We start from the raw sequence: 9,618 nt of genomic DNA on the forward strand, positions 1-9,618 counted from the left end.
AAGCTGAAAAATGTGCCGTCTTTGATAGGCTGCGAGACTCCACACCACTGTTTTTGGTATGATAAATGTGACAGTTTGTAATGAATTCTATTTTATATTGGCCATTTCTTATTTTTATTTATATTATTTGAATTAATATTCTCTTCAACACCCACCGTTTTTGGGCAGAGTTTATATGTTTTCCACTCTTAAAGCACCGTTTCGGGCACTGGCACCATTTCTAAAGTACCAGTTTGGCATGATATTGGATAAAACCTTAACGATACCCATACCTTGGATCCCAGAGGACTGTGCAGAAGAAAAGTGAAGACACTTACCACCAGACAAAAGGCTCGGGCAGTCTGCAACAGAGAACAGTTGTTAGCACAAGAGGAAAATGCAATGAAATATGATTTTCAGGATAATCAGTCATAATTTATGTATTCGAAAAGTAAAGAGCCAATTCTGCATAATATGATGAAGTGAACATTTCTTTAACAACTTGGGATGTAATGTCCTTGTTATCTCTTAGTCTCGACAAAGCACCTGATATTTATTTTTGGCCTCATCACTTTTGGCTGCTCTACTTCTGTCAACCTATGAGATTTGTTAATAAGCTAGTAGTGAAGAGACGCTGGCAAATCGCAAGAATAAAAGTATAAAAGCGGTTTCGTACCGTTCTCCGAGATGTTAATGTTAGCTTGACCCTCCATTGCAACGTTGACACCCCTCGTCAAGTTACGACAGACGGCGAAGACCATCTCGTCAAGACAGACCAGGCAGCGGGAGTCAGGCGGTGGGGAGGAAGCAGAGCAGAGGGGGAGCGGGTCCCCAGGACTGCCTCTAGCCCACAAACTCCCTACGTCATTGTTAAAATCGTAGAGTTGACGGACATCACTTGCATTCGCAGCAGAGGTGCTGTAGCAGGTCAACATCATCTTGAAACCCTGGAGTGGACAAAAGGAAAACAAGGAGGACACGATTGTAAAGACGGAAGTTAATAAATGTTTCGTTAAAGGAAAGCTTTATCCCAACTGCTCCGCGGGCGCTACCCAAGTGGCAATCCACTGCTGTGCTGTGTGAACAAATGGATGCAAAGAAAGAAATTTTCCCATGAGGTAGGATATAACTGTTAAATTGTTCTTTTTCATTCTTTTAGTGGGCAGCATATATTGGATCTCATGGAACTAGCTAGGATCTAGCGAGCAGCCTTCTGAATTGCAGCTTGAACTTTGCCATCTGCAGTCCGATCCGCCTTTTTAGGCGAGACGCACTGACAAGGGAATTTCGTTTTGGAGTCTGCTCCCTGAGAGCCGCTCAATGACCAGTATGTTTGGGAGCGCACACATGTGTGAGAGCAGCTTTTCTACAATGAAGCACAAAAAGTCGAAAGAGAGAAACAGGCTCACGAATGACATTTTTTTTTAATTTTTTTTTTTTTTTATGTGATGCGAGTTGGATGCGCAAAGATTGACATTGATATCCACTCTATTGTGCACCAACAGATGAAACCGCAAGAGAACCAGTCCTACTGATTTATGCTGGGGGGTAAGGTAGAGCAAGTATGCAGGGAAAATATTTCAGTCGCAAAAATGCACTAAATGAGTTCATGCACTTAATGTTGGTCTGCTGTTTAGCAGTTTTGTGCCATCTGTGAAAGGTGATTTTTATGTATGAGAGCCGTTTGCAACTGGGGGAAAAAAATCACAGTATGTGGTTGTTTTTTTGCTTCAAACCTTTTGTTGTTGAGGAAGAGTGGATCTGTCATACGTGCATTTGAGCATGAAATGTATTAAGATACTGTGATGTATGTTGGTTCAATAAACATACAAATTTTTGTTTTCATTTTAAGAGTTTTGGTCTTATTTAAAATGCCATTTTTGTCATAAATCTGGTTAGGATGTGTGCTGTGGCCTCCTGGTAGCGCCCATGAAAAATTGTGGCCTCCTCCATCATTTAAGTTGCCTACCCCTGAGCTAGGTGAAGCAGACCTACTGTCTTTATTTTAAGTGAAAAGCATTAGCTAGATAGGAATATATACACATCACACAAGTGTAATGATGATAATATTATCATTTGATAGTCGGCCAAAAGATTGAAGTGAATATACTACTGAAAATAGTATAGGTACAAAAGCACTGTGGCACGTGTTGACTCAGTTCCATTTCACACAACACGCTGTGCTTTTAGTCAGCAGGTTAACCACACATCGGTATTCAACTCAAGGGGTTGACGGCACCACTACATCCTCAAAAGAGACCATACAGTCGAGTAAGCACATATTTCACACTATTGGAGCGTAAACTAGACATTGGAGCAGTCATCAATGGAGTCACTGTCATTCATTTTTCAGTTTCAAAAGTGGCAGTGGCAAAGGCAAAGACCTCATTAACCATCATTAACGACGTCCATCATACAGTCAATGGCAGTGATGCAGTGTGGCAGTGACATGAAGACGAAGGCATGTCTGTGTTTCTTAATAAAAAAAAATGCGATTAATGATCGGGCACGATGCCGGAATACTTTAAGCTCTGCGCAAGACTGTACAACACTGCAACAAGTGCACTGTGATTATCTATCTATCCATCCATCTATAACATAAAAGGGATTCAAAATAATTTACTCACTTTGCTGTTGCCAAGATCTTATGGGGCGATCCCTTACTGCAGTCACGCCATCTGCGCTTCGGCGAGGCACGGTCGCGCTATCTACACTTGAAAATCGAGTGCCCGTCTACATCGCATCGGACGGTAAAGCGTTTGAGCGGCTTTATGGTGCATTCAAGTGCATCCCGTAAACTCGGAAGTCTATATTTTTCTTCTTATTTTCACTTGTTGAAATACATATATCAGTCATTACTTTGTTGTTATTTTACTACATTCTATTTAATGATTAAAACTAAGTGACAGAACATAATTATTGAAGCATATTCAGAATCCAACTCATTTCTGCATAGTCAGATTTGAAAACTTAATTAAGAAAATAATCAAATTGTTTTCCGCATACTCTACAGCTACCACTGTGGTGATTTTCAATTTATTTCACTGCATCACTTTCTGAAAATGTGATGTTGAATTCTTATCCAATGAATGATGTATATGGGCAGATTAAAAAAATAATTAAAAAAACTAAACAAATTGTTTTCTGCAAACTCCACCCGATTCGTGTTCTACACGTCCCCAGCTACCACTGTAGTGATTTTCAACATAATTCACTGCATCATTTTCAAGTAAACTCGTGTTGAAATTGGCTACATGAATGATGTATATGGGCAGATTAAAAAAATGAAAAAAATTAAAACAAATCAAATTGTTTTCTGCAGACTCCACCAGATTCTTGTTCTACACATCCCCAGCTACCACTGTGGTGATTTTCAACATAATTCACTGCATCATTTTCTGAAAATGTGATGTTGAATTCATACCTAATGAATGATGTATATGGGCAGATTTAAAAAAAAAAAATTTTATAAATAAATAAATTAATCAAATTGTTGAAAATTTGTTGGTAGCTGGGGACATGTAGAACAAGAATCTGGTGGAGTTTGCAGAAAACTATTAGTTTATTTTTTTTAATAATTTTTTTAATCTGCCCATATACATCATTAATGGAGCCTATTTCAACACAAGTTTATTTGAAAATGATGCAGTGAATTAAGTTGAAAATCTCTACAGTGGTAGCTGGGGACATGTAGAACAAGAATCTGGTTGACTTTGCAGAAAACAATTTGATTTGTTTTTTTTAATTTATTTTTTAATCTGCTCATATACATCATTCATTGGGTATGATTTCATCATCCAATTATTTGAAAATGATGCAGTGAAATAAGTTGAAAATCACCACAGTGGTAGCTGGGGGCATGTAGAACACGAATCTGGTGGAGTTTGCAGAAAACAATTTGTTTTTATTTATTTATTTATTTTTTAATCTGCCCATATACATCATTCATGGGACACGATTTCAACACAAGTTTATTTGAAAATGATGCAGTGAAATAAGTTGAAAATCACTACAGTGGTAGCTGGTTGCATGTAGAACAAGAATCTGGTGGAGTTTGCAGAAAACAATTTGATTTTGTTTTTTTAATTATTTTTTTTAATCTGCCCATATGCATCATTCATTGAGCCAAATTCAACACAAGTTTATTTGAAAATGATGCAGTGAAATAAGTTGAAAATCACCACAGTGGTAGCTGGGGGCATGTAGAACAAGAATCTGGTGGAGTTTGCAGAAAACAATTTGTTTTTATTTATTTATTTATTTTTTAATCTGCCCATATACATCATTCATGGGGCACCATTTCAACACGAGTTTATTTGAAAATGATGCAGTGAAATATGTTGAAAATCACCACAGTGTTAGCTGGGGACATGTAGAACAAGAATCTGGTGGAGTTTGCAGAAAACCATTTGTTTTGTTTTTTTAATTATTTTTTTAATCTGCCCATATACATCATTCATTGGGTATGATTTCATCATCCGATTATTTGAAAATGATGCAGTGAATTAAGTTGAAAATCACTACAGTGGTAGCTGGGGGCGTGTAGAACAAGAATCTGGTGGAGTTTGCAGAAAACAATTTGATTATTTTTTTGATAATTTTTTTAATCTGCCCATATACATCATCGTCCACTGTAGTTATGAAACAAACCCTCCCCCTCCATTTTCTCTTCGTTTATCAGAAGAGACCTTCTCTCCATCTGACAACCTTTTTTTAAAAAAAAAAAACAAAACTATTTTTTAAAAAGATATTTCTCCCTCAGTGAGCCCTATGCGCTAAGCTCCCTAGCTCCTCGAAAAATGAATCTCCTTCCGCTTCTTTCTTTCTTTTCTGGCTGGTTGGATGCCTTTGCGTCCTCCCATTGGTTAGTCATGGTTAGTGCTTCAAAGGGAGCTTCTTCCTTGGATTTAATTACGGCTGGCAAATAGTCTCAATAGCCACTGGATTGAAGTGTGGAACATGAGAAAACAGAAAAAAATACACACAAACTTCAATCTTTGATCTAAGTTTGACTCTTCTTAAAAATATGATATCAAATCACATCAAGCTTTATTGTAATTTTTACATACATTCAACTGTAATGCAGACAGAATGAAACTGATTCAAAAATAGGTAAAATCACAACATCGTGTCAGATCAGCAGTATGTTGTTATCTCTAGCAATACTAAAACAGTGTTTAACTTTCCTCAATAAGTGAAAACATTATATTGTAGAGTTTCCCCTCATATTTCAACGAGTAATTTAGACCTCTCAGCGCGGGAAGAGATGAAACAAAAACCTACACGGTCTCATCTTCTCCCGATGCTGGAGCCCATCCCAGTCGTCATCGGGCGAGAGGCAGGGTACATACTTCTGTTCTGAGGCGGCTAATGCCAACGTGGCAGAGTGGAACAGCCGCCATGTTACAGAAACTGTGTGGTAAGCGAGAGAGCACGACATGGGAAATTTTACCAAAGGAAGCTTACCAACAAGGTGTAATATTGATAAATGATGTTTTGATAGGCTCTTTTAGATAAAACAAATGTAGAAATTCAAAAACTTGAATTATTGTGTTACCACCATGCAAGATAAGTGTTTGTCCCCTTCCTAATTTCTTAGGTTTTTTGCATGTTTCATATCATCAAACAAATTTAAATATAAGACAAAGTTAACACAAGTAAACACAAAATGGAGTTTGCAATCGAACGTCTGTATTATTAATTGGAAAAAATCCAAACCTACATGGCCCAGTGTGAAAAAAACAAACAAACAAAAAAAAAACACGCTTATGATTAAGCAAAACCATAAATTCAAGACAGTGAAAAAGCATTAGCTACATAGAAATATGTCCTGCATCAGTCCCGGATGCTATATGCAGCCAGTTCTTCAGTAAGTGAAGAGGGGAGAGGAGAAGAGAGCGGAGGGGAGGGTGGTGAGAAAAGAGTTTTCTTTGGTTTCAAATGTCTCTTTATTAAAACCAGATTACCAGGGAAAAAAAGGAGGGGAGGGGAGGTTGGTTGGATGCCTTTGCGTCCTCCCATTGGTTAGTCATGGTTAGTGCTTCAAAGGGAGCTTCTTCATTGGATTTAATTACGGCTGACAAATAGTCTCAATACTGCCACTGGACTGAAGAGTGGAACATGAGAGAAAAGAAAAAAATACACACAAGCTTCAATCTTTGATCTAAGTTTGACTCTTTCGGTTTATTAAACACTACCAGAAAAAAAGGAGGGGAGAAGATCTATGATTGAAAACTGTCAAGCCTGTTCTCAATCAAGAAACCACTTTAACGGGACTTGTGTGTCAAAGTGAAGTATGAAGTAGAACAAAAGATCCTCAAAAGCCAGTCATCAAATTTTTCTGTCTCCAGCAAACAACAGTCAGGGCGTTATCCAAAAACACTTGAACAATGGTGAATCATTTCAGGTCTGCCTGGCCAATCAAAACAGCCCCAAGAGCACAGCGATAACTCATTCAAGAAATCACAGAAGACTCCACAACCACATCCAAATACGAGTTTTCAAGACTCTACCATAAGCGCTGAGAAAAAATAACACAAAGGAAATTGTAGGAAAACATGACTCAATGAATGACTCAAAAAAACATGACTCAATGAATGACTGAATGAAAAAAAAAACTAAATGGAAACTTGGGGGTGGCCTAGTCAAAGTCCTTAACCTGAATCCTATTGAGATGCTGTGGCATGAACTTAAAAAGGTGGTTCAGGCTCAAAAACCCTCCAATGTGGCTGAATTACAACAAAGTGCGACAAGCATGCAAAAAGGAAAATAAATAAGAAGTCAGGAAGGGAGCCAACACTTTTTCATTATTCATTAATGGAAAGGAAAGCTAACTGTGCAAACTTCCCTGCTCTGCCATGTTCGGCACGCCACCGAGCGTCACCGGAAAGGCCCGAACAGTTCTGAGGGACAACTGAAGAGCACAGTGGCAGCCGCGTTACCTGTCCAGTGCAGCACACGTCCTCGGTGGTTGTGACGGTGTCGTTCAGAGCCAGGTCGGGACAATCAGTGTCGTCGCTTTGTGCGTGGATGCAGAGTGAGTTGGCACTGGACAGTCATTGTTTGTGGCTGCTTTGCAGTGGTTGGTGCGGTTTCGGACTGGCCGCCATGTTGGGATACGTGGTCACACACACTTTGAGTTTCTGCATGTGAAAATTATAGTTAAGGGTGCGTTCGCATTTCAATATATATATATATATATATATGTATGTATATGTATATATGTATATGTATTATATATATATTATATATATATATTTAGTATGTATGTTGTTGTGTATTATATATTAAAAATTATGTATGTATATGTATATATGTATATGTGTATATATATGCATGTATATATATATGTGTGTGTGTGTGTGTGTGTGTGTGTGTTGAGGGTGCGATTTGTGAAAAAAAACAGAGGGGGGATAATTTTGAGAAACATTTCAGTGTGAAACCATGAAAACTGTTGATTCTTGTGTAGCTAAACCTTACACAGGCTACATAACGTAGGCGGTAGGCCTATTTTGAACGTGAACTTAAGTATTTTCTCATAGCCAATATTATTTTTTTAATGTCCATTAAATATTAAATACCAGAATGTGCTGTCAAGATGTGGGCCGGGAAGATGGCAACATCTGGTGCATTTACAGAGATGAAAAGGAAGTTCCAGGGCCGGACTGGGAAATTTTTTCAGGCGGCGGGAATCCCCACTATCTCCACTATTGCGGTTAATATGTTTACTCTGAAATGATGTGGTCGGAAGTGCCCCCCTGCAACCTTTAGAAGGTACTATTTGACCTTATTGCTAGTCTCTGCATTTCTTGAATAATAGATTATTATGCATCTGTTTAGTGACATTGCTTTACTCAGTGTTACTTATTATTATTATTATTATTACTGACATATTTATCGTTAGTTTGTATATTCCAAGGGAACTACAACCGAATACTTCCTGTATATTCATGTTTGGAATAAAGAGGGATAACAACATACTGGAGTGGCTGCAATTCTTCTTACCAAGAACTAAGGCCAGACCTGTGTACGTTAGCATACATAACAAATAAATCACACTAACTAACGGCCTCTAACAAATGACCAGCCATTGTTTTCTAATGGCCATGAACCAGGTTTATGTTAATTCAGTCCTTTTCATTAAAAGGACTTTTGAATGCAGTCTCACATGTGTGGGGCAGATATTGCATGTGTATTTTAACATTAATTAAAACATATTCCCAGTCATGAAACAAATCTGCACCAGTAGACAGTTTCTTAGGTCTATCCAGTAAAAGACATGTGTCAGTCTCTTGGTCCACTTTATGTTTTTATTTGGCTTGAGAGAGCAAGAATATGTTTTTCTCAATTTACAGTTCTATGCTGCTTTACAAAATACAGTGACCACAAACTGCATGTCCCACAATGCATCACGATTTTTGTTACCGGTTCAATGACAGCGTTCTGTCTTCAAGTATATCGGTGTATATTTTAATCGAGCTACCACAATACTTGTAGTTTTCAAAGGGGGGGGGGTTGTCTTGTTTCCCTCATCTCATTTCTATGAGGAACAAATAAACACACACCGCAACTCAAGCTGCGCCAAGGCCTTTTCACCACATGATGGCGCCATGTGCTCAGATCTGATAAACTGAATAATAAACTCCTGCTGCCTCAAATTAAAAAAAAAAAAATGCAAACATTAAACCAACCCAATGATATTTAATGAAGCACTCTAGTAAAGGCTATTTTTGTAAGTAAATTCATTAACTTACTGAGGTATAGTTTTTATTATTTGGTCTACATTATGTGCGAACTATTACACTATGGAAATTACATCAAAATTTGAATGTTTGTGTGTTATATCAGTTGCAACGCTGAAATGAATCTTTATGTCTCTCTCAGTTTCAAGTAATAAACACAAAACTTCAGTACTGGTGTCGATCAGAGCAGCACTGTGCAGTTATTATTATCTTCTATAGGTGACTGATTATTCAAATAAAAATATTTGTGCTGCTCTGCAGACAGTAAAATAAAAAAAATAAAAAAACAAAGATGTTGAGTCTATGCTCAGGGAAAACAAAAGTGAAATGTGTGGCATTTGTTCCTAATAAATGACCACAATTAATTAACTCCTGCGTCACGGCAAAATGTTCACCTGGAGCAAACACACGTATCAAAATGTAGGAAATGTAGGAAGCTAAATGTAGGAGGAGCGCTGAATGTGCCCGGCGTGATTGTTGTGTGTGTGTGTGAGGAAGTGTGTGTGTGAGGGAGGCTTTTAAAGGCTGTGAATGTTTCATACTAACTGGATTCGAACTTGTAAGAAAGCAACAAACTCCCCAAACGACTTTGCGACGGTGCACCGTGCGTAAAGAAAGTGGAGTGGCGTTTCTTAACATCCCCTCGGACCACACACGACTTCCCCTGCTGTCCGCGGTGACTCACTGCTGCCACGCAAATAGCCGCGCTTTCACGTTTTGCAAACAGTGCTTATGGTTTGTGGACGCACTGATTTACTTTCAAGGCTGCGGCGGCGAGAATCCTGCACCGCCTGCAGACTTCCTAACACTTGCCTCCTCATATCTTATTTCATTTCCCTTTCATTTGGTTTCCCCTCTTCTTCCTCTCCTTCCCCTCCTTCACACCGTCCCATCTGTT

The sequence above is a fragment of the Mugil cephalus genome, chromosome 6 (assembly GCF_022458985.1).
Source record: "Mugil cephalus isolate CIBA_MC_2020 chromosome 6, CIBA_Mcephalus_1.1, whole genome shotgun sequence".
In the NCBI taxonomy this organism is placed as follows: domain Eukaryota; kingdom Metazoa; phylum Chordata; class Actinopteri; order Mugiliformes; family Mugilidae; genus Mugil; species Mugil cephalus.